This window comes from Triticum dicoccoides, chromosome 3A (assembly GCF_002162155.2).
Source record: "Triticum dicoccoides isolate Atlit2015 ecotype Zavitan chromosome 3A, WEW_v2.0, whole genome shotgun sequence".
Classification (NCBI taxonomy): domain Eukaryota; kingdom Viridiplantae; phylum Streptophyta; class Magnoliopsida; order Poales; family Poaceae; genus Triticum; species Triticum dicoccoides.
The window spans coordinates 59,697,425-59,723,648 of NC_041384.1; the positions used below are offsets into that span (position 1 = coordinate 59,697,425).

Here is a 26,224-nt window from a genome sequence, read left to right on the forward strand (position 1 = left end):
GTCATCGGTATGTTACTTGCGCGAGATTCGATCGTCGGTATCTTAATACCTAGTTCAATATCGTTACCGGCAAGTCTCTTTACTCGTTCTGTAATACATCATCCCGCAACTAAATCATTAGCTGCAATGCTTGCAAGGCTTAAGTGATGTGCATTACCGAGAGGGCCCAGAGATACCTCTCTGACAATCGGAGTGACAAATCCTAATCTCGAAATACGCCAACCCAACAAGTACCTTTGGAGACACCTGTAGAGCACCTTTATAATCACCCAGTTACGTTGTGACGTTTGGTAGCACACAAAGTGTTCCTCCGGTAAACGGGAGTTGCATAATCTCATAGTCATAGGAACATGTATAAGTCATGAAGAAAGCAATAGCAACAAACTAAACGATCAAGTGATATGCTAACGGAATGGGTCAAGTCAATCACATCATTCTCCTAATGATGTGATCCCGTTAATCAAATGACAACTCATGTCTATGGTTAGGAAACATAACCATCTTTGATCAACGAGCTAGTCAAGTAGAGGCATACTAGTGACACTCTGTTTGTCTATGTATTCACACATGTATTATGTTTCCGGTTAATACAATTCTAGCATGAATAATAAACATTTATCATGATACAAGGAAATAAATAATAACTTTATTATTGCCTCTAGGGCATATTTCCTTCAGTACTCTAGGCTCGAGGATTCCACTCGGATCCACCCGGAGGACGTCAGCGAGGACACCTTGGAGAAGTGGCTGATGGGGATCACCAGCAACAAAGACAACCCTCGGGGGTCTAGGAGGGTGATTCCATTCGACCACTCACGTCATCCGGAGCAGGTATGATTCTGTTTTATCAAGTATCTTTCCGATTCACTGTGTGACATCTTGTTGATGGTCGACTGAATTTCTTTTGATCATTGTCTTTTCAGGCCCTCATCGACATGTACTGAATGTCCAACGGAGTGCAGGAGCAAGACGTCGAGGAAGGAGCGAGCGGGGGCGAGAGCGGCGAAGGGTAATCGGATGCCGAGGAGGACGAGGAGAGCGACGAATCGACTGATGACGAAGAGGTCGACTCGCCTCCTCGCAGGGAGAGGATATCCAAACACGCTCACGACCCGGCGAGCGCTCCGGGCCTGGTGGCCGCGCCGATTGGGCAGTCTTCAAAGCGTCCCAGGACGTCTTCCCCAACGCCGATTGAGAAGGCTCCGAAGCAGCCCAAAGTTGTGCCGCCTCCAGCACCGAAAGCACCAAAAGCCACCTCCGCCAAACTGCCAAAGGCTTTGCCTAGGATCAAAGTGACCGTCCCTACTATCTCCGGGTAATCATCTGACTTGTTCTTTTCGTCGACTCAAGTAACAGGATGTAACTGACTGGATGCGGGTCTTTGCAGTGCTGCTACATCAGGAACCTCATCTCTCTAGTACCGAGACGAGGAGATGGAAGACGCGGTTACCTCTAACCCAGGTAGAAACTCTTATGATCTTGATCTTGATTCCTTGGTCGATTGCATTCTAGTGGTTCACTTGGGGTCGAATGATCTGTCTTGCAGCTCCACCCAACATCATCGATCTTCCAGATGACGATGAAGATGTGGCTCTTAAGCCCAGGAAGAGCAAGAAGGTAGCAGCTGGCAAGATGTCTCGGCAAGGGCCAACAACAACACCACCCGTCCGTCAACCTGAAGACGCGGGCAGGGCCTCTGTAACCTTCGCTGCACCCTTGTCGAGTGAGCACCCCGCACCGTCGACTGCACCTGTGATTCCTTCAGTCGTCCAACTCCACGCCATGGAGCTCCAAGCCGCCACACCTGGGTCGTCTGCTCTCTTTTTCACCAGCTACCCCGTCCCGGACAACCAGTCGCAAGCGGCTATGGAAGCCATCTGACAGGCTGACGTGATGATGGAGCGGGTGAAGACAGTACATGAGAATAGCCAGGCTGCCTACGACGCCAGCGCTGCTCTTCGGGCCAATGTCCAGGTGAGTAGACTTTCCGACTGCTCTTGTTCTATGAGGATATGCTACCCGAATTTTTTTCTTCTACACAATATCCTTTTGTTTGCGTCGAATCAGAGCACCCACTGGGTGTTTGTTGTCTTTGGTAGTTGCGTTCTTCCACTCGGTCTGGGCGAGTGGGATCTGAACCGGTGGGGGCACGCTAAGTGCACCCACTGGGTGTAGTCCCCGAGACCGCGGTCGACTGCTGGCAGTCGACTGCGGTCTGAGTTCTACCTTCCTTTCTTTTTATTTCCTTACACTCGACTCAGGCGGACCGGTCGAGTAGGATCTGAACTGGTGGGGGCACGCCAAGTGCACCCACTGGGTGTAGTCCCCAAGATCGCAGTCGACTGCTGGCAGTCGACTGTGGTCTGAATAACTTTTTTTTTGACTTGGTCCGGGCGGACCGGTCGAGTTGGGTCTTAATCAGCGAGGGCACGCCAAGTGCACCCGCTGGGTGTAGCCTCCGAGACCGCAGTCGACTATGTGCAGTCGGCTGGGGTCTAAGTGAACTTCTTTAGGTTTTATTCACTCGGAAGTAAACAACCTTTGATCTTATCGACTGACCCGTCTTTTGCCTTGTGTAGAAGTCTTGTACTCTTATTTCCAAGTTTGCTGAACTTGAGGAGAAGCAGAGCAACTCAACCTCGACCTGGAATTGGCCCAGCAGAATCTGAAGAAAGCTCAAGACGAAGCTGCTGGCATGGAAGGTAACTGGCTGTCGACTGACTTTCAATATATTTCTTTGATCTCTTGTTTGATTCGATTGCTTCTTTTGCAGAGAAAATGAAGTTGGCTCTGGAGTATAAGGACTCGGACCTCGCCACCGCGCAAAAAGCAGCCCAAGATAAAACTGCTCTCGCAGACCAGAAGCTTGCTTCAGTCGGAACGCTGGAAGGGGAGGTGAACAAACTGAAATCTTGCCTCAATGAAGCTAATGTGAAGTGACTAGTCTGAAGAAGGACAAGTTTGCCCTGAATGAAAAGCTGGAGTCCGCGATCCGCAAGAGGAATGACACGGAAGCTTATCTGAGGACTCTTGCCAAGAAGCTCTATCTCACGCTGGAAGGTATTTCTTTTAAACCGACTCTGTTGATGCTTGCGATCGATCTTGCTCGGTCGACTCACTAATTTTTGGCTACAGAATTCTGCCAAGACTTCGATGAGGAAACTGGAAAGGTCGAGACGGGTTTGGACCCTCTCGCTTCTCCAGTTTGTGACGAAACTGCAATGAACGTGCTCCGATTGGAGTCCCGTATCACCAGCGCCACAAGCTACCTCGTGCGCCTGAAGGAGGTAGTCTCCCGAATCGACTCATCGCTTTGGCCGAGGGCGACGCTTCAAAATGACCTGGAATCCCTGATGGCTCGACTTAACGAGATCCCTGACCAAGTGCAAGAATGGAAGAAGTCCTCCGCCCGGTGTGGTGCTGACGTGGCGCTGTCCTTGGTGCGAGTCCATTGCAAGGAGGCTCGTGAAGACAAGCTTGCTGCGATCAAAGTCGCTAACACCAAAAAGCATGACTTCCAGTCCTTCATGGAGACTTTCATTGCTGCCGCTACTCGGATCGCTGATGGGATCGACCTGGAATCATTCGTGGAGCCTGCCAGCCCTCCTCCTGCCGAGTGAACAAACTTATGAGACTTGAATCTGCTTTAAATTTGCCTCGGAATGCCGAGTGATTGCTGTAACCGTTAAAATCCTTTGGGCTTGATGCCCGGATACTTTTTATTTTCTGCTTGGAACTTTAGGATTTATCCGAATTTGGTTTATCTCCGAATGTGCTTGCGTTTTGCCTTCGAATGGACTTTGTTCACTACTCGGAATAGTCTTTGCGCTGGAGATGCAGCTCTAAAGTGGTGACTCCAGTCGACCTGCGCTTCGTTGTCCTTGCGGATAGGGATGGAGCGCACGTTGTACTTGTGCCGTAGCTCCGAAGGAAAAGGTTGCAGTCGACCTGCACCTCGTCATCCTTGCGGATATGTATGGAGCGCACGTTGTATTTGTGCCGTAGCTCCGAAGGAGAAGGTTGCAGTCGACCTGCACCTCGGCGTCCTTGCGGATAGGGATGGAGCGCATGTTGTACTTGTGCCGTAACTCCGAAGGAGAAGGTTGCAGTCGACCTGCACCTCGTCGTCCTTGTGGATAGGGATGGAGTGTATGTTGTACTTGTGCCGTAGCTCCGAAGGAGAAGGTTGCAGTCGACCTGCACCTCGTCGTCCTTGCGGATAGGGATGGAGCATACATTGTACTTGTGCCATAGCTCCGAAGGAGAAGGTTGCAGTCGACCTACACCTCGTCGTCCTTGCGGATAGGGATGGAGCGTATGTTGTACTTGTGCCGTAGCTCCGAAGGAGAAGGTTGCAGTCGACCTGCACTTCGTTGTCCTTGCGGATAGGGGTATGTTTCGAACTTAGGCGAGTACTGGACTGCAGCTAAGCCCCCGAGTGGGAGGATTGCTCTCCACTCGGTAGGATTTTTTCAAACTTAGGCGAGTATTGGACTGCAGCTAAGCCTCCGAGTGAGAGAACTTAGGCGAGTACTGGACTGCAGCTAAGCCCCCGAGTGGGAGGATTGCTCACCACTCGGTAGGATTTTTTCAAACTTAGGCGAGTACTGGACTGCAGCTAAGCCTCTGAGTGAGAGAACTTAGGCGAGTGCTGGACTGCAGCTAAGCCCCCGAGTGGGAGGATTGCTCTCCACTCGGTAGGATTTTTCAAACTTAGGCGAGTACCAGACTGCAGCTAAGTCTTCGAGTGAGAGAACTTAGGCGAGTACTGGACTGCAGCTAAGCCCCCGAGTGGGAGGATTGCTCTCCACTCAGTAGGATTTTCTTTCGAACTTAGGCGAAACGTATTCGCGACTAAGCCCACCCACTGGGGGATTTCAGAAGTAAATAAGAACAACAACAATCGTATGAGAGGACCGTAAGCTCTTGTCTTTGATAAACAAATTACAAAGGTGTTTCTTATTACATTTTATTCGAACGAGTGCTTAAGTATAAAAGGGGCAGAGCAACTCCGCGTTCCAAGCCCGTGGCTCGTCTTTCTGATGCTCAACACTGTAAAGATGGTATGCTCCGTTGTGGAGAACTTTGGTGATGATGAAGGGGTCTTCCCAAGCCGGGGCGAGCTTGTGTGGTTTATATTGATCCACTCGAAGAACCAGGTCTCCTTCTTGAAAGGCTCGACCCCTCACATTTCTGGCATGGAATCGACGCAAGTCTTGCTGATAAATGGTCGACTGGATCAAGGTCATCTCTCTTTCCTCCTCTAAGAGATCGACTAAATCTTGCCGGGCCTGCTCTGCTTCCTCTTCGGAGAAGAGCTCGACTCGGGGTGCATTGTGGAGCAGGTCACTTGGCAGAACAGCTTCGGCTCCATAGACTAAGAAGAAAGGAGTTTGTCCGGTCGACCGATTAGGAGTTGTACTTAAACCCCACAGAACTGACAGAAGTTCATCAACCCAAGCGCCTGTTGCGTGTTTGAGATCACGCATCAGTCGGGGTTTCAGTCCTTTGAGAATTAGGCCATTGGCTCTTTCTGCTTGTCCATTCGACTGTGGGTGAGCGACTGAAGCATAGTCGACTCGTGTGCCTTGAGAAGCGCAGAAAGCTCTAAACTCATCAGAATCGAAGTTCGACCCATTGTCCGTGTTGATGCTGTGTGGAACTCCATATCTGAATGTCAATTCTCTGATAAAACTGACAGCGGTGCTGGCCTCAAGGTTCTTGATAGGTTTAGCTTCGATCCATTTGGTAAACTTGTCGACTGCAACGAGCACATGAGTGAAGCCGCTCCTGCCAGCTCTCAGTGGTCCAACCATATCCAGTCCCCAAACAGCAAAGGGCCAGATGAGGGGGATGGTCTTCAGGGCTGACGCTGGCTTGTGAGACATGTCGGAGTAAAACCGGCAGCCTTCACATCTGTCGACTATATCTTTCGCCATTTCATTTGCCCGTGGCCAATAGAATCTAGCTCGGTATGCTTTACCCACGATGGCCCGAGAGGACGCATGGTGACCACAGGTTCCCGAGTGGATGTCATTGAGGATCATTCGACCTTCTTCTGGTGTTATGCATTTCTGTCCGACTCCAGTCACGCTTTCCCTGAACAGTTGTCCTCTTATTGCAGTAAGGGCCTTGGATCGAAGGACGATCTGTCGAGCCTCTTCCTCATCCTTTGGGAGTTCTTTCCTAAGGATGTACGCAATGTAGGGCACTATCCAGTCGGGAGTAATGGCCAAAACCTCCATGATCAGGTCGACCACGGCTGGGACCTCGACTTCAGTCGGGTCTGTGGCGCTCTTAGGCTGCGGGGGCTCTTCAGTAAAAGGATCTTCCTGAGCTGTCGGCGTGTGAATATGCTCCAAAAACACATTGCTGGGAATGGCTTCTCTCTTGGAACCTATCTTTGCCAAGTCATCGGCTGCTTGATTTTTCAGTCGGGGTATGTGATGGAGCTCTAACCCCTCAAACTTCTTTTCCAGCTTCCTCACCGTGTTGCAGTAACCAGTCATGGCTGGGCTTCTGATGTCCCACTCCTTCATCACTTGATTGACTACCAAATCTGAGTCGCCGTAGACCATGAGGCAACGGACGCCGAGTGAAATGGCCATGTGCAACCCATACAGGAGTGCTTCATATTCTGCTTCATTGTTGGAGGAATCAAAGTGAATCTGGAGGACATATCTGAGCCTGTCTCCTCGGGGGGATACCAGTACTACCCCAGCACCAGAACCATTTAGCATTTTGGATCCTTCAAAGAACATGGTCCAGTGCTCCGAGTGAACTTGAGTCGGTAGTTGTTGTTCGATCCACTCGGCGGGGAAATCTGCTATTGCTTGGGACTTGATAGCTATCTTTGCCTCGAACTTGATATCCAAGGGAAGGAGTTCAATCGCCCATTTTGCCACTCGACCAGTTGCATCTCTGTTGTGCAGAATCTCTGACAATGGAGCGTCGCTAACGACTGTAACAGAGTGATCAAAGAAATAGTGTGCAACCTTCTTCGTGGTCATGTAAATCCCATAGACGAGCTTCTGATAGTGCGGATATCTCTGCTTTGATGGAGTCAGGACTTCAGAAATATAATAAACTGGGCGCTAAACTTTATAAGCTTTTCCTTCTTCTTCGCTCGACCGTAAGTACTGTACTGACGACTTGTCCCATGGTTGCTATATAAAGCAGTAAAGGCTCTTTGCTGATTGGAGCAGCAAGCACCGGCTGGGTGGAAAGCAGGGCTTTTAGCTTTGCAAATGCTGCATCAGCTTCTGGGGTCCACTCGAACTTATCTGATTTCTTCATCAGTCGGTAAAGAGGCAACACCTTTTCACCGAGGCGAGAAATGAATCGACTTAGGGAGGCCAAGCAACCAGTAAGCTTCTGGACATCATGCACACGCACAGGGCGTTTCATTCGGAGTATAGCACCCACTTTCTCTGGGTTAGCATCGATCCCTTGTTCGGAAACGAGGAAACCGACTAATTTTCTGCCCGGAACTCCAAATGTGCACTTTGATGGATTGAGCTTGATATCATACCTTCTGAGGCTGGCAAAGGTTTCAGCAAGGTCAGTCAGTAGGTTGGAACCTTTACGTGACTTGACCACAATGTCATCCATGTATGCTTCCACATTCCGACTGATCTGAGTGAGCAGGCACTTCTGAATCATCTGCATGAATGTGGCTCGAGCATTCTTCAAACCGAATAGCATTGTGACATAACAGAAGCACCCAAACGGGGTGATAAAAGCTGTCTTTATCTCGTCGGGTCTGTACAGACGGATCTGGTGGTACCCGGAGTAGGCGTCCAAAAAGGACAAACGCTCGCACCCTGCAGTCGAGTCGACTATCTGGTCGATGCGAGGGAGAGGAAAGTGATCTTTCAGGCAGGCCCGATTGATATGCTTGAAATCAATGCACATGCGAAGTGAGTCGTCCTTCTTTGGGACCATGACAACATTGGCTAACCACTCAGAGTGGTAAATCTCTCGGATAAACTCAGCTGCCAAAAGCCGAGCCACCTCTTCACCGATTGCCTTTCTCTTCTGTACGGCGGACCGTCGAAGATGTTCTTTGACTGGTTTCACTTTTGGGTCGACTCGCAAACGATGCTCAGCCAGTCCCCTGGGAACACCCGGCATGTCAGAAGGCTTCCATGCAAAGATGTCCTAGTTCTCACGGAGGATTTGGACGAGCGCTTCTTCCTATTTGGAGTCGAGTGTGGTTGAAATGTGAGTCGGAGCAGCATTGGGGTCTGTCGGGTGAATGTGAATCGACTTCGTTTCACCAGACGACTGGAATGCTGAATCTGTGGCTGGCTTCTTGGCTCGCAACAAATCACTCGGATCTGCATTTTTCTGGTATTCTTGCAATTCTACCACGGCCATCTGAGCATCGGCGATCTTTGAGCCCTTCTGGAAGCACTCTTCTGCCTTCTTCCGATTACCAAAGATAGTGATCACCCCTTTGGGACCAGGCATCTTCAATTTGAGATACACGTAGCATGGTTGAGCCATAAACGTGCATAAGCTGGCCTGCCCAGAATGGCATGATAAGCACTCTGGAAATCCACAACTTCAAATGTCAACTTTTCTTTGCGGTAATTCTTGGAATCACCGAAAACCACGTCGAGAGCAATCTGGCTGAGTGATGTAGCCTTCTTGCCTGGAATGACCCCATGGAAACTCATATTGCTCTCGCTGAGTCTGGACATCGGAATGCCCATTCCCTTCAACGTCTCTGCATACAGTATGTTCAGGCCGCTGCCACCGTCCATCAGGACTTTTGTCAGTCGAGTGCCTTCGACCACCGGGTCGACCACCAGTGTTTGCCTCCCAGGGGTGGCTATGTGCACTGGATGATCAGACTGGTCGAATGTAATGGCAGTATGTGACCACTTCAAATAACTGGGTGTCACCAGAGCGACCATGTTCACTTCTCTATTGATGACTTTCAATCGACTTTTGCTCTCAACGTCAGCAAAAATTATCAGAGTGGAATTCACGTGGGGATAACCATCATCATCCCCTTCCTCATCCTCATCATTGTCTGCTTCCTTCTCCTTTTCCTTGGGATGTTTCTCTCAGAATTGCTGGATTAGGAGCCGACACTGCCGAGTGGTGTGCTTCGGGTAAATGAAATTACCCTCTTCATCTTTTTTGGTGTGGATGTGGCATGGCAGATCCAACACGTCATTTCCATCTTGATCTTTTACTTTCTTGGGGTTCCATGGCCCTTTGGGCTTCCCCTTGAACTTTCCTTGAACCACAGCCAAGGCTTCACCAGGAGCAGCTGGCTCGGCCTTGCGCTTCTGTTTCCGATCGGAGTTTCCTCCTCTGGCTTCGTGGGCGACTGCTTTATGCTTGCCACTCTGGAGTCGTTCTTCTTCTTCACCGTTGGCATACTTGGTGGCAATCTCCATCATCTGAGCCAGAGTCATATCTCCTGTCCGGCCGAATTTCATATTCAACTCCCGATACCTGACACCTTCCTTAAAGGCACAAATTGCCTGATGATCTGACACATCCTCTACCGTGTGGTGTAGGGTGATCCATCTCTGGATATAATCCCTCAAAGTTTCATTCGGTTTCTGAACACAACACTATAATTCTGTCAAACCTGCCGGCCATTTGCAAGTGCCCTCGAATGTTCTGATAAACACTCAGGCGAGATCTTCCCAAGTATAAATACTGCTAGGCATCAACTGATTCAGCCATGCTCTAGCCGAGCCCTCCAACATCAGAGGAAGGTGTTTCATGGCCACTTCATCATTGCCGCCACCAATCTGGACAGCCACTCGGTAGTCTTCAAGCCAAGTGTCCGGCTTGGACTCACCAGTGAACTTACTGACTCCAGTCGCCAACCTGAAGTTGGGGGGAATCACTGCAGCTCTGATAGCTCTGCTGAAGCACTCTGGTCCTGAGACATGCGCTCTGTTGCTGGTTTGCGGATCCCTGTCCTGGCCCTCTCGGTGAGCTCTGTTTCTGTCGACCAAGCCCTAAACGAGAATAGATCTCGCATCAAAGCCTGGCTCCCTGGGGTCGACTGGAATACCTCGCCCAACACTGTGAGGGCGTCTGTCTTCATGTTGCCGAGGCACGTACGACCCACTCCTTGGGGGAGGCGTGGGCACTCGATGACGATCATCGCGATCGACTCGGTGATCATACTGTTCTCGGTTTCTGTACTGATATCGTCGATCTCCACGTCCCTCACGCCTCGGGGGCGATCTTGGGCTATGGGCCGACTGAACTGTGTCTGCAACCACGGATCTTCTATGGATCCTATTCCGCGACTGAGATACAACCGTATTCTGTTCTCCTGCCGCCCGGAGCAAGGCCTGAATCTGCACCAGACCTCGGCCAGCTTCTGACTGGGAGGGTTGGATCGACTCCGCTATCCGGGCAGCAGCTGCTAGATTCTGGATCAGGGTTCGGTATACCTGAGTCGGAGGAGGAAAAAATTGGTGTCGACTGGATTTGGGAGCGCGCTGCCGAGCGCGATCATCGAGTGCGCGCTGGAGGTTCTCCAGTCGAGTGCGCTCAGCCAAGTTGGCCAAGCGCGCCTGCTCCAAGGCCTGAGCCTCAGGGGTTTCTCCAACTATAGGAGTATGCAGTGCATCCATGTTCCGGCGGCGAAGTTCCTCCCTCTACTGCGAAGAGAGGGGTTCGGGACGGTACTCTTCATGAACGCGCGACGGATCGCCGTTCCTGTCGTAGAGAGTTTCGTCGGGCTCGATCGCCGCGACTTGAGGGGTGGCTGACCGGCGGGCCACCACATGCCTCACGCACCGCTGAAGCCTCGACCGACCAGAGCGTTTGCTCCGGTGGGCCGCAGGGAGGGGGAAAGCTGCTGGAGTCGACTGATACTGGGTCAACGGCTGCCGTAGGAGGACGCCGCGGACGCACACGCGGAAGTGCGTCGCCCCGCGGGCGGGGAGCGCGTCGACGTCAAGTGGAGCCTCCTGAAGCCAAGCGGAGTCCTCGGCGACAAACACGAGCGCGCCGAGACGGATCCCGCGGCCCTCAGCCAAACCTCCGCCTGAAACCATGATGAAGGGGATCGAAAAAATTGCAACTTCTCCAACAAGTCGCTAGACACCTGCCCCATGGTGGGCGCCAACTGTCGTGGTTCTAAGCCTGACAGTAGAATAGGGGGGGTAGGAATGTAGAGGCAAGATCCTAGCTATGGAGAAGTTGTACACGTGAGTTTTACGAGTTCAGGCCCTTCTCTGAGGAAGTAACAGCCCTACGTCTCAGAGCCCGGAGGCGGTCGACTGGATATATGCGTGTGAATTACAGAAAGTGCGGACCCTTGTCCGAGAGGAGGGGGTGGCTTATATAGAGTGCGCCAGGACCCCAGCTCCCCTCCGTTACACATGGTTCAATGTTCATAAAGGAGGAGCGTTATTGGTAACGTCCGAAGTAAAGTGCTATAAATGTCCATAAAGCTATGGTTTAAACCCCGACTGTTGCGGAGTGAAGGGCTTCTCATCTTCTGGTGGTCGAGTGTCTTCAAGGTGGTCGAGTGAACACATCTTCATGGTCGAGTGGATGATGATTTCTCTTCGACTGCTTCTGGTTCTTTATAGAGATGTCCTTGGGGAGGGTATGTTGGACAGATCCATGACCCTACCCTAGGTACATAGCTTCATCACCGAGGGAAAAAATCGGTCCACACCCTGGCGCTATGTCCGAAACACCCAACGAGTCACCACCAAGGCGGGCAGCATCGCGAGGTCGCCCCTTAGTCGTCCCGAGTAGGAGTCACCGGCGGGGACGAACAGATTGGGGGTGGGAAAACTCTCGACGCCGGAAGGGGCTGCGCGAGGACGAAAACCCTAGCGAGAGGGTACAGGGATACCAAATCAGCATTTTCCACAATGACCCTTGGTAAATTTTCACGAATGAAATGTTCTTATGTGTGCTCACCCACAAGAATTTAACGAAGTTCCCTCATGGTACATTCTTGATTCCTAATTGCGGGGAAAATGCGAAAAGAAAACACAACTTTATCAAGGGCTACGGGGGAACGAGCCAGAGACGATATGAACATATGACATATCATATTTTTATAGAACACACAAAAATTAATTATAAGAAGCCTACATGGATGCAAACATCACCAAAACCCACACCACCCAATACAAACTATAGACCATTCTCTGGCAACCGTTTAAACCTACAATGCCAAAGCCCGCTTGTTTCCATTCGACAACCTCGTCCAGAATCTGCCTCGCTAGCTGACCAGGCACCCTTCACGTCAGCGGTGAATGCAACAGTGGTCGAGCGAACGGAGTTGCACGTGTGTGCTGAACGCAACGAGCTCCTCGTGCGATGCCAGAATTGCAGTTTCGGAGAAGCAATAAAGCCTTTCTACTACATCGAAGGCGGTAAAGCACATTAGAGCGTCTACAATCGGAGGTTTCATATCCGTCACAAACGTCCGGACGGCCTGCCCAGTCACTACCCGAACATGATTTTGCCAATAATCCGACCGCCTCAAAGCAGCCCAAACATTCGAGCTGTCTGGCACACCCTATACCCTACCCATATGTGGGTGAATATGGAAGGCCTAGATGCGCCGAACGCGTCCATCTTGTAGGATGTGGCCCTCTATAGCTCGCCACAAATACCCCACCAACAGAAGAAGCCCTAGTCAAAGTCCACACTCAAATCGCTCTGCTTCACTCCACTTCACTCTTAGTCTTCTCCTCTTTGCCATGGCCGGCTTCGGCAGTTCCTCTGGCAACAAGTCCGATCCCATCAACTGGGACGGGCTCTTGAAGAAGGACGACTCTGACAACGAGGCCGGATGACGAGGAGCTTGCGCTCCACATTGTCATCGAGCGACTGCGGATAGACATTGGCGGGAGCTCAAGCTCTGCCCCGTTCCGGGTAGCCCGATGACACATTGAGGCCAAGTGTCACGCACAGTCATGGTCCGTGCCGGTCCGCCGGGAACACTACTCCCCTTTTCCCTTTGGTCCGAGCTCCTCCAGGGCAGTGTTGGGTGCTTGTGCCTCCACCAAGCCAGTGGATGAGGATGCCGGAGTCAGAGGGCAAAGCCGCCCGCCGTGAGAGGCAGCGGGCGGCGCAGAGGGCTGCGGAGCGGCTCCTCCTGCACACGCGCGAGATCTACTCTTGTGGACCCGGAGGAGCATGCCATGCGCTATGTCCTCCGTTGTTCGTTGACCACGACGCAGAAGAACGCGAGGCACTCTGGCACGTCATCGAAGAGTCGGAGCGCCTCGCGAGGCAGAAGGAGACCGCCAAGGCCAAGGTGGCACGACAGCCCGAAGGAGCAAGCCCGCGTCGTCCGACGTCGCTTCGGCATCTTCTCATTGTCATCAGACAGTGACACGATGAGCACGAACCACGATGATGCACCTCCCGGCTATGGACGCCTACACGGAGGACCACTACCTCCGCTCCGGTGACCGCAAGTTGAAGGGTCTGGCAAGGAAATGGTGATGTCCGTCACCCCATTCCGTTGTATTTAGTTAGAGCATCTCCAACAGCCCCGCCAAAAGACGCGCACGCGTGGTAAAGTGGCATTTTAGCACGCGCGGGGCGTTTTCGCGCGCTCCAGCGGAGGCGGGAAACTAGCGCGCGCGGGAAAAAGCGGCAGCTCGCGCGTTAGATTTGGCGCACCGCGTCCGGCGCCCCTATAAAATTGCAGCGCCTCTACCGCTCTCTCATCGCTCCCTCGACCGCTTTCTCTTCTTGCCGCCGACACGCCACCATCGCCACCATCGCGCCACCATGCCGCCTCACCGCCGGGGAGTTTCGGGCTACCACGGCGTCTGCATGCGTCCATCCGGCACCTACTCCGTCGAGATTCGGTCGGGCGACATGCGCCTCGACCTCGGAACCTTCGACACCGCCCAGGAGGGCGCCCGCGCGTACGGCGCTGCAGCGTGGTGCGTCCGGCGGTCCTATTAGGACATGAACTTCACGGACGTGGCGACGCGGGAGCGGGCACATGAGTTGGCGCCTCCCCCGCGGCTTATCACCGACGAACTTCACGGACGTGGCGACACGGGACCGTGGATGAAGACAAACAAGAGTGACCTGTCACTGTGAGCCGGACACGTCCGCGAATGTATACGGAGCATTTGGTAAGGGAAACGATTGGGGCCGGCGGACCGGCCGAAGCTTCGGCCGGCGCGTCCCGAGTCAGCGCGCTGCGCTCTCGCACACAGCCACAACGCATCGCACGTGGCCCGTTGCCGCCCACAACTTTTCTACCTTATCCCTTCCTTCTCCCCGACCACACATCTCTCTCTCTCTCCCATCTCGTTTCTTCCTTTCTCTGCACTGCGTCGCTGCTCCCCCCTCTCTCCCATTTCGTCTTTCCTTTCTCTGCGCTGCGCTGCTGCTCCAGCCACTCCCCGTCCGCAAGCAGCGTCGTGCCCTGCGACGAAGACGAGAGCAAGCCGGAGTTGCAACCATGGCGACGGGGGAGCTGCGACGGCACCGCCCGGTGCTACAACCGTGACGGCATAAGCTACATCCACCTACCCCGCGCTGCTCCGGCGAGCACCACACCCACCTGCGTCGTGCTGTTTCGGCGAGCGGCCGCATCCACCTCCCACCGCGTTGCTCCAGCAAGCAGACACATCCACCACCCACCCGCTGCTACGGCGAGTGCCTCGCCTCCACCTGCCCCCATTTTGCTCCGGTGAGCGACGCGCCTCCACCTGCGCTGGAACGGTGGCTACACCGTGGACTAGCGGACGAGATGCTGGAAACGGCCTTGGCGGGAGCTGCAGTCGGTGACATTTTTTGCTACATCTGGTTACTATTTTTGCTGGAATCAGCAACATTTTTTTTGCTACGATCCACATTTAGAGTGCTTTTTGCTGGAACCGCTCCCAAATTTTGCTACCATGGTTTTGTTCTTTTGATTTTTTTGCTAGATCCATCTATATGCTGGAACGATTCCAAGTTTTGCTACCACGGCCTTTTATTTTTGCTACTGTCGTCTTAGTTTTTGCTACCATCCTTGTTTTTGATTTTTTTTTGCTGGATCCATCCTTTTGCTGGAACCACTCTATTTTTTGCTACCACGGCCTTTAAATTTTGCTACCACCGTCTTTATTTTTTGCTACAACCTTTGTTTTGTTGGATCCATCTTTTTGCCGGAATCGCTCCCAAGTTTTGCTACCATCGTTTTGTTTTTTGCTTCCACTGTCTTTGATTTGTGCTACCACCCGTCTTTTTGATTTTTTGCTGGATCTATAATATTGCTTGAAGGGATTGAACCAGCTATTTATTCTGTGGAAACCAACGATTTGTTTTGTTGGAACAACTTCTTTTCAGAGCGGGATGACCACTGGAACCGCAAGCGAGGCGGTGGTGTTGCACCAGCGACGACGATGACCAGTTGACGGGATTGACGACGGCTGGTGGCGATGCTGGAAACGCCCACCCGGCGGTGCTACAACCAGTGGGGGTGGAGACACTCGTCGAGCTGCAAAGGCCTGGCGCACTGGACATATTTGTTTCGACAAGAGGGTGGGCAGCACCGGCGAGGGGCGTGCGGGAGGCTACTGTTGACGGCAGGGGCGTGGGGCGCGTGCTGCACGACGGCGGCGAGGCAAGCCGGAAGGGAACTTCGATCTGCCAGTGGGAGGGGCGCGGCCTTGCCCGATGCGAGCGGACGGCTTTTCTTTTGTTTCCTGTGGCGAAGGAAGAAAACATTGCGGGATCTGATCGAGCGGCTGTGGATGCATGTATCGGGCGGCTAGGGGCCGACCGGCCGAAAGGTTTCGGCCGGCGCGCCGGCGCTTAGTGGTCGCCATTTGGTAATCGTGGTTGTGATGTTGTAAACGCTTTTCATCATCCTACGGAGGGATGCTCGCCAGAGTGCAGTCGCGGCGCGCCGACCCGGCGGCCTGCTCGCGGTGCAGGATACGACTTCGCCTATAAAATCCCCGTCCCCGCCCTCCTCCTCTACGAAACACAACCAACCACCAACCGCCCAACCAACGGCTTTTCTCCACCGCAGTCCGCAGCCATGGACGCTCACCGCCACCGCCGCTCCCACGCGCACTCCCCTCCCCGCGTCAGGGACGCGCTACCTCGCGCGCAGCCACCCCCGCTCGGCGCCGTGGGCGCGCCACCTCGCCGCCATCGCCGTCGCCGCTCCCACGCGCTCTCCCCTCCCCGCGTCGCGGACGCGCCACCTCGCGTGCAGCCACCCCCGCTCGGCGCCGTGGGCGCGCCACCTCGCCGCCATCGCCGCCGCCCCTCCCACGCGCTCTCCCCTCCCCGCGTCGCGGACGCGCCACCTCGCGTGCAGCCACCCCCGCTCGGCGACGTGGGCGCGCCAGTGGCAGTCCCCCATCGCCCCTCGCACGCGTTTGAGGCACCGCCACCGCCGTCAAGCCGCGGCGCATCGTGCCCCCTCCTCCTCCGCGGCGGGCACCGCCGCGCGGAGCTCCGTGCAGGAGCGCGGCGGGCAGACGCTCGCCACGCGCCGCCTCCACGCTATAGAGTGCCTGTGTTCCGCGGGACGCGCCTGCCGGCGGTGGCGTGGGCGCCGCTCGTCGGGGCAGACGGCTCGGTCTTCGGCCACGTCGACGTCGCGACCCTTGTCGCGGTCGGGGCGCTGCCGTCGCAGACCGCCCCGACGCGCCGCGTCCTCCTTCGCGTCCCCATCCGCCTCTTCCCTGCCGAGGCGGGGCGCAATGCCGCCGGGGGCGACGTCGTCTTCGCTCTCGTGCGGCTGGCACCCGCACCCGCAGGCGGGGGAGCGGCCGAGGAGCCGCGTGGCGGGGCTACAGGCACCGCGGAGCCCACGGTCGCCGCCCCTGGCCAGGCGGAGGCAGAGCTGCCACCCGCCGCCGCGGACGACAAGACGGAGGGCCCACCCGCAGCCACCGCCAGGGAGGACGAGCCCGAGGGCGGCGCCCTCCCAGCCGCAGCCAGAGCCGCGGAGGACGAGGACGAGGACGAGGACGAGGGCGGCGCCCTCCCACCAGCCGTCGCTGAGGGCGGGGATCTTCCTGCCGCGGCGGAGGCCGCCATCCTTCCTCGTGTCGAGGGGCTACGCGCGCAGGTCACCGACATTTACGTGCAGATGGTGGAGCGCCGCGCCCAGATGCAGTCTATGTTCGACCGGATGGAGCTAGCGCGCGCAGGCGCGAGCCGATGGGAACAGGAGGGCCCTGCAGACAAGGCACCAGAAGACATGGAGAGATCAGAAGAGGCTGCTCGGCGAGTACGAGGAGTTGGAGGAACGTGCGCGTGAGGTGCGGCTCAAGATTACTCTGGCCGGGGCAGCGCAGCCCATCCCTCCACGCGAGCTCGAGTCACACCCGCGTGAGTTCATGATCAAGTAAAACCATAATCTGTTTCTTGTGAAGATGGGTTTCTTCATGTCTGTGGCGTTCTCGGTTGCTTATGAACAGTAAATTGTCACTTTTCTATGCCGTTTGCGCAATTGGCCAGTGCTAATACATGTTTCTTAGTTGTTGTTTCACGGATGATATTGTTTCCTTTGTTTCTCGTTTGTCAATTTCTTACTACAAGGGCTAATATGGTTGTTGGGATCAAAAACCTTGGGCAGTAAAACCCCCAAATTGCGTTTCCCTGCTCACTTGGGATCCCATACAAACCACGGGAAAATACCTGTTATGTTCATTTGGACACTAGAAGAGAGGAGGGAACTTGTAATTTTTTTTTAAAAATGGGTCATTATAATGAAAACTGACCACAAATAACACCATATTTCTCATAATGTAAACTATTCCATTTTCCACAAGTCGAAGGTACAAAATTAATATAGTAATTTGATTTTTTTTCTTCAGGAAAATCGAAGTACACAAATAATTGGAAAATCAACAGAATATTTGACTCACATCAACACACGTGTACCAGTCTTACATGTCAAGTATAGTATGCTAATTATGCTTCAAAACTGAAAATGCTAATTATAATTACAAGTCCAGAAAGATACTACAATATTAGTATGTTCCTTCTAAAAAACCGCAGTTATGTTAACTGTCAATCTAAACTGGGAATAACTTCCGTCAACTTCTTGAACATCTCCATTGACTTGCGGCGAGGAACCTGCGGAGAAAGATGTATTGAAAGAATGATCCCCCAGGCACATATACAAACTCAAGGTAAATCGACCATGGAAAGATGCAACTAGTTATACCAGTTCGACTTGACCTTTTTAGATTAGTGGTTGTCTACTGTCACACACTGCAAACGAATACATCGATCACCGGCTAGTTGGATGGGGAGTGACTACAATAGAAAACGCACTTGTGGTACAAAAATAGAAAAAATCATCCTGGACCGTTGGATCCAACATGGATGACCCATATTCTAGTGAGGGATCTGTGCGCTCATCTTTACAAAATAGTCCCTCATTTCCAGTTATTTTGCTTCTGATCTCCTCTTATTTTCTACCGGTCATCTCCTTCCACATCGAACCGCGGCGGATGAGGTCCAACAAATCCCCAACCATAATGGCTTGCCAATGGCGACGGCGGTGTAGATCTTGTACCTAGATGGGTGACCTTGGCTACTTGAGGAAGCTTTCCATCTCTGCCCCTAGATGTACCTAGCTGGACGGCCTTGGCTATTGGAGGAATCTTGATCGTCTCGTCGCCGGTGGTCGGGCTGCTCGGGCGGACCTCTCCTCTGCTGCGCCGCGACGCTGGCCGAGCCAATCTCCAGGTACAGTTCCCCAAACGCCGAGGACAACCTCGATCTACCATTTGTCTTACCCCATTGCAATCGACAAGATCTGCGGGTACTGTATTCGGCGGCTGGTACTGCTCTAGTGCTACAGATTTGCAGGCATCATTGCCACTGCAACAAACTGAACTCCCTGTATTTATGTCTCAGTAGCTTAACTCAACAAGGCTCCCCCTCCCAGATTTGTCACATAAGAATCAGCCAGATGACCCTTTTTCTTGTTCAATTGTACTAGTAGAAGGCACCACGTCCAATTCATGATTTCTACCCTCACTCACTCTTTATTTGAAAAGATATGGCTTATTCAGACGCTGCCAACGTTGCATACTACAATTCTTTTCAGTGATATAAATTCCTGTTGAAGATGTACACAACTTTATTGTCCAATCCGTTGGAAGTTCAGTGTAGATATGTTTTTTTTGCGGTGCCGATGCGATTGATTTGCTAAAGTACTGGTTGTTTACCCGCTGATTTGTGAGGGTTAATTATAGTCCGATCCTCCAATCATTGAGAGCAGTGAAGTTCAGAATAGCCACAACAGATTTTAAATAGCACACTTTTGCACAAGAACAAACCCATTGATATTGTGAGTGAGAGCATTTGGAGCCGCGAGGATTCCAGAAAGGTCGCACAGTTGTTTTGGCACGTGTCCGTACAGAGTGAATCCGAGTGAATCCCATAAATGTTAGCTGTTGGATCACTTGGGTTGCGTACTGGCGGACGATGGATATTCATCGTCTGGAACAAACCAATGGCGTATAATTGCTCACGAGTCTTGGTAGATAGCTAAATCACAAGAGTATTTTCTGGAGACCTCTTGCACATGTGATGGAATGTAGATGAAAAGAGCATCAAAACTAATAGACTGGAGTATCATTTTTGCGAATAAAAGATCATTCAATGGGTAACTATCTTCCAATTGGATATATAGGTGTTTTTTCTTATTCCCAGTCAGCTTGCTATATTTTGCTTGGACTAGATTTTCGACCAAGTTGATATTGTGAAACTTCGTTAACTTGCTGGAACTGTACATGAGAACGAACTAATCTCATCTACCTATTAAAGTACTTGGAAGTTAAGTGCTTGTCAACACAAGACTGGAATTTATTGCACTTGCAATATGTACCACTTTACTGGTTTTTGAGAGTTTACAATCTATTTGTCCAGTAATGGCACTGAAACCAAAAATCATTCTAGTTTCGCTGTAGTGAAACTATTGTGTTGGCTCTTTCCTCTTCCTCATTCAGTTGTAATAACACGCTGGTTGTAAAAAGTACCGCACCTTTGTTACCTTTTATATGTAAAAATAAGTCTGCTTGTGTGCATCTCTTTAATTTGCAACCTTAACGTTGCAGTCTTGTAATTGGGCAGATGTCTTATTTTGTTATATCAAGGTGACTAAACAATCAGCTATTTGGATTTTGGAGCAGAACACAATGTCTGGTTTGGGTATGCTGGATAGATCACAGCTCGTCGACTACTAAGCTCGCCCCCGCTGTTTTGTTGGTGCATCTCAATCTGAAATTGAGGGAAGTAGTGCGATGTCACCTTTAGGAGGGCCCATAGTTCCAAAAATCGCAAACTGTGTACCAACACTATCAGGTGAGAACACACGGTCCAAAAAGGCCAATGCTATTCATAAAATTTCATTTAAATTTCTTTTGTGATGCTCAAATGCTAGTCATAGAGCTCCATTTTAAAAAATTCTTTGTTTACACTATTAATCCACATTATAGAATAGTCATAAACTCCATTTAAAAAATTCAAAACCATTTTGTTTCTCCTTACTATGTATGCTTTGTTATGTAGATGTAGGAAACTATTATGTTGTGTACTTCCTCCGTTTCTAAATATAAGCCCTTTTAGAGATTTAAATATGCACTACATACGGATGTATATAGACATATTGAAAATCTCTAAAAGGTCTTATATTTAGGTATGGAGGGAGTACATTGGAGTAAGAGTGAAATGGGACCTCATCAAACATACCACTCTTCATCGAACATCCTGATCATGTGGCTGAGCTAGTTTGTTAGTACAAATTGTCTGTTTTTTGCCCCTTACATAAATGAATCACCCATAAATAGATATAATGTTCGTTCTAGATAGTAACAATACCCAAATGATTTAGCTGGTTATATTGCATTCGAATAATCTTTCCACTCACATATTCGAGAGAATGTTGTAGGAAATTTCATCTCCCCCTATGGCAGAAATTATACATGATCAAATTGTTATTGCAAGTTTAGTGATGATATTAAGTAAAGTGTATAAATTACAGTTCTCTTTCTGCTAATGAAATGGTATTTTTACTCATTAGATTAGCTCAGGAGCAAATAATTTAAGTATAGATGTGTGAGACTTACACGGTTTTGTGCTCAAACTGATTCAGACTTTGTTTCGTGTCATCTTTCCATCACATAAACCTCGATGAGCAAGAAGCACCAGCACCAAAGATGCTCATGTCCAAGTGGCCAGGTTACGAGGATAGAGCAAGTCTTGCTTGATGCCAAAACCCCTGTAACTGAGTGGTATTTCCACTCTGCTTTGCACTGAGTTTGTATCAAAGTTGTAGATCATGGACCAATCCTTGCTGAGAATTGAATCCAGAATTATGTAATTCTGCATATGGTAGTTGTTAACCTGTTGTATGCATGTTTCTACTTATTAATTCTGCTTGTAATAAGCGTAGATTATTGCCGGATCTTGGTTGCTTCGCTTCCTGCCATGTTTTTGCTATTGGAAAGAATTATTGTGTTCCTGCTTATAAGAGCTACTGTGTTTGGATGATGGCTATTTTAAAAAAATGGATGAGGCATGTTTCTACTTGAGTCACCTTTGTTCATTTGGTTAATGATTTTGCCTGGGATGATCCAGTTTGACATGTACTTGAATGAGATATCTCAAATTTCATGTGTATACAAATATTGTAATATATGTTGACAAATTTTTCAAAGGCTAACAATTTCATTTTTCTTGGGTAATCAGTGATCTAGTAGAAGCCATTATGTACTTAGTATAGTATGAAATAGATATGTGCAAAGATAGGGCAACGTCCAGAGGAATTGAAAACTAGTCTTATTTACTGAGGAGAAACCATTGAATATGAGAAGTTGAGGTCATTACTGTAAAAGTCATGTTTCATATGTACACATGATCAGGGGGGTTTCCATAAAATGTCCATTAAGTGGCCTGGGATGTCTCCGCTCGAGTATGGGCCATCCATTTTGGATCCGACGGTCCAGAATGATTTTTTCTATTTTTGTACAACAAGCCTGTTTTCTATTGTAGTTGCTCCCAGTTGGATGGGGTGTGGTCTGGTTCATATTAGTTGGAGCAATATCCATAACTGATCTATTTGTGAGGTTGTTGGCAGAGCGTCTTCTTCGGTTGACATCTTGCAGATTAAGTAGCTCCACCCTACAAAAACAATATCCAATTTTTGCACGGGTGCACAGTCAGTAGGATTAAATGTCAATATTTCTTGTAAAGATTAAACCCATCCACCCAGCCATCAATCAAACCTGTAGTTTTATTGGAACAAAAGAAACATTTACCAAACCAATACACTGGACGATTTCCCTGAATGAATTAGTATTTGGAGATCACTACATTGCACCATTCCCAATAATCTAATTAGGCAGCCCTATCTTCTGGTTCGAATTCAGAACAAATCAAGAAGAAATATGCATGATAAGGATAATTCACTGTGTGAATAATGTTGTATAAGTACTCCCTGGTCCCCTTAAAAAGGCCACTTTGAACATTGACAGGGTTTTGAGAACATAACTTTGACCGCGGATTTTTACAACAATAAATTTATGAATTCCAAAAAAATTAAAGTGGTAAAGTACCTTTTGAGACAAATTCGCACTTGTCATTTTCATGTTCTAGTGTTAAAAGGTATTAGCAGTAAAAAATGGAAAGTTTGACTACCTACCATTGCCAACACAAATAAACAGCACGTTATTGACTAAAATGGCATGGAATAAATCCACTTAGGCTGACTATTGCGCAATGACTAACCATATAAACCAGGAGGTAACAAACTTCATGATCCAGCTGAGCAGCAAAAAATGCAGAACTACGCTATTATGGATATTTGGGCAGATAACACAGCTACCGAAATTTCTAAGCTATTCTGGGTTGCAGAAAAATTAAGGATCCAACTCACAGAGCAACAAATTTAGCAGGTGTTGGACTAATAACATGAACTATTTGCAAGATAGTTTCATATAAATAAAAAGAATATTCATATCCAATTGGTGCTATTGTCAACCACATGCAGAAACAACGGAGAAAACTGAATAACCAAAAAAAAAGGATCTGGAGGAAGTTCAGGTAAAGAAAAAGAAAACTAGTGGACCGGAGCACCTGCTGCCACGGCCGCTATAATGTGGATGAACTGTCTGCTGCCGCCAGGAACCTCACTATCGGCGCGCTGACTTCAAGGAGAAGATGAAGCAGAGGGAGGCGATGGAGGAGGATCATGCCATCATTGGGTGCCGTGTCCTCTGGCAACCACAGCCCTTCACCCCCATGATGGTAGCCACACAGAAGAGGCCAATATCGGAGGGGAGGGCGCCGCAGTGGTGTAGCAACAAGCACGGCAGGAGGAGCCACTGCCGCTTAGAACAGGAAGAGGAAGAGAAAGCAATAGCGGCAGCTGCTCCTTGGCCCATATAGGAAAAGAAAGGATCTTGGTTAAGTTTCCTGTGTTCCAGCAAGTTTTAGTGCAAACCTCAAATGGAGATGCACTATGCTGAATGCTGGAACCAAGTTTTTTTACCACCACCAAACAAACATGCTAGGATAATGTTCTCTATGCAAGACCAAGGACAAAGCAGATAATCGTTAACCAATCGCTTGGTGTGTCAACTTACGAAACTACCTTACCTATGCTAATATTAGACACCCTAATTTCGCAGACTGTACCAAAGTATTTTTAGTTTTACTAACAATACGATTATTAAAAGTACATAGCAGAAACGGCAGAAATATCAGTAAAACAGAGCTCTATTGGTTAGCGGAGAAATGCAAACACCAGACATGTGCCACTAATAGTTAGGAGACCGTAAAATAACACAATTAGAAACTAAGAATCATACGCTCATGTACGTTGCCTACTGCAGCATTTCTTTACTTCCCTGAGAACTTGTATAAGCAATACCTTAATATACGTTTGATTCATGTATCCAGGTAAGTCCAGCACAAACTTGCTGGACTCTGGATACATATTTCATTCAACATATGATGGGTGAATGTGTGTCGATCGCAATACCCCTACAAAAAAAACAGTGTGTCACAATAATATATATGCTGTGCCTTTGACATGCATGCTATGTTCCCACCCTCCTCGTACTCTTAATCCAATCTGCAACAGATTTGGGATCTGAATGAAGAAAACATCTACCAGTACAAAATAATAATAATCTGCAACTGAAAATTCAGAAGAAGAAAAAAGGAGGCAGGACATCTCTAGATCAGTCCAGCTCTGTACCATCCATCAAGATAAGTAGAGATAACTGAAGTTGCTAGGTGAGTCCTCCAATATCTATCTCAAATACAAATAGAGTACTGCTAGATTTATGCAACAATGAGGCTCCAGACGCATCATGTCTGAGTTAGATTCTGTTCAAATGATTAAAATTAAATTGTGTAGCACACACTCATAAAAATTTCTGAACTTATGAATGGGTGAACCTAACGCAACTAATCGAAACTGAAATCAAGCTTCTCTCCAAACATCACACTAAAAAGGCAACTAAAAAAAGGTCAGGTGCAGGTCCTGTGTATACTCTATGCCTCCTCTTTCAATTCATTTCGTTGATTAATGACACGGAGATAAGTGTGCTTACAGTCACAAGTAACAACAAATAACTTGGAAAACCAAATACAGCCGAGAGGCAAATCAAAGAAAACAGACTAGAGACTACATGCTCCCTGTAGCAAATGAGTGCATACTGTATAATTGGAAAAGAAATTTACGGGAATGCACCAAAGACTGCCCATCTGCTGCGGATGTGGACCCGGAGAGCCTCGTAGAGCCGTTGGAGTTGGAGGTGCGCCGGCCTACGGCATGGACATCAAGGCGCCGGCTGTACACCCTTGGGGAACATTTTCAGCTGAAGGCATTGGGGTAATGAGCGCGTCGATAATCAGAGGCACAATCATGTGCGGCTGTGGAAGGCGGAGGCAGAGGTCATGGATGACGAGGGGAAGGGGTGGCCGTGGGATTTAGGGTTGTGGCCTGTGGGGTCCGTGGTGGAGACAGAGGGATGTAGCGGTGGAGGCCATGGAGGTCGCCGTCGCCGCAGCAGCAGATGAAGGAGCGAGCAGTGGGCGGAGCATGCGGCGGCGAAGTGGTGTCGAGGGTTGAGACTTCTGAGAGGGACTCACACGCGGGTAGCCTGGCCCAGAGTATAGCTGGCCAAATGGGCCGGCCAAACAGGCCAGCCCACGAGCACGCCGGCACGGCCCGCCATGGGCCAGGCACGACATGGGCTAAACGGGTCGTGCCCGGCACGCGGCACGCCTTGGGCCGTGCCTGGGCCTCAAGCCTGGGCACGCGGGCCGGCACGGCACGGCCCGTCTATTTTTTATATATATTTCAGATTTTTTATAAATGTATACATAAAATATAGCCCAATAGGCCTAAAAACCAGCCCAACATGCTCTATACAGCCCAGCGTGCTAAACGGGCCATCGGGTCGGCCCGTTTACTAATCAGGCCATGTCTGGGCCAAGGAGCAGTGCCCGTGGGCCGGCACGGCATGGCCCGGCTATTAAACGTGCCACGGCGGGCCATGCTGGGCCAGGCACGATTAGCACAGGCTAGACCGTGCCGTGCCGGGCCGGCCCGTTTGGCCAGGTATGGTCTAGAGGCCATGAGAGCACGCCTTACGCCAGTTTTTTGCTAGCTTTTTTGGCTATTCTAGAAGCCCAATCAATTTGTTTTGAATCCTATTAGTCAAGTCTTAATTTTCTTAAATAAAGAACTAGTTAAGTCTTAATAGGCTTCTAAAAAATAAACATATATGATAAGTGCCACATGTGTGGCACGAACCACTCTAGCCCTGACGCTATTTACAACTAAAGTTGTCATCCATAAAAAAATGAACAAAAAAACTGAAACTTGCCATCTGAAAAGGAAATTGCCATGCTTGACAACTAGTTGTCATACTCGCGTAACTAAACTTGCCATAAAGAACGTTCGGAGTTGCCATGTGTTCGTCCCACACGTGTGACACTTATCAGGGTCCAAAATAAATTTGGTTGGGTTTTAGAATAAACTGGTTATAGGCAACTTATCCCAGCTTATTCAAAAGAATCGACCCTTAGAGCATCAATCCGACTCTTCAAACGTTTTCTATTCGGGCAGACCACGGTCACCGGTCATAAAATCTCGATCGAGTCGCACCCCTCATGTCGTCCCTATATTTTCGGGCTGAGCGGCACCCCTCATATCTAGCCCATGTCTAGGACAGATATGGGGAGGTCCAGACACGCCCGGGTG

At 50.0% G+C, this 26,224-nt stretch overlaps 1 long non-coding RNA gene across 1 annotated transcript; it reads right to left on the reverse strand.

The window, feature by feature from the left end:
• Positions 1 to 21,763: 21,763 nt before the first annotated feature.
• LOC119271224 lies at positions 21,764 to 25,031 on the reverse strand. The gene is made up of 3 exons (XR_005134454.1): positions 24,697 to 25,031; positions 23,879 to 23,991; positions 21,764 to 22,128 (listed from the first exon to the last, which is right to left on the reverse strand). It is a non-coding gene; the product is annotated as an uncharacterized LOC119271224 (long non-coding RNA).
• Between the last annotated feature and the right edge of the window lie 1,193 nt (positions 25,032 to 26,224).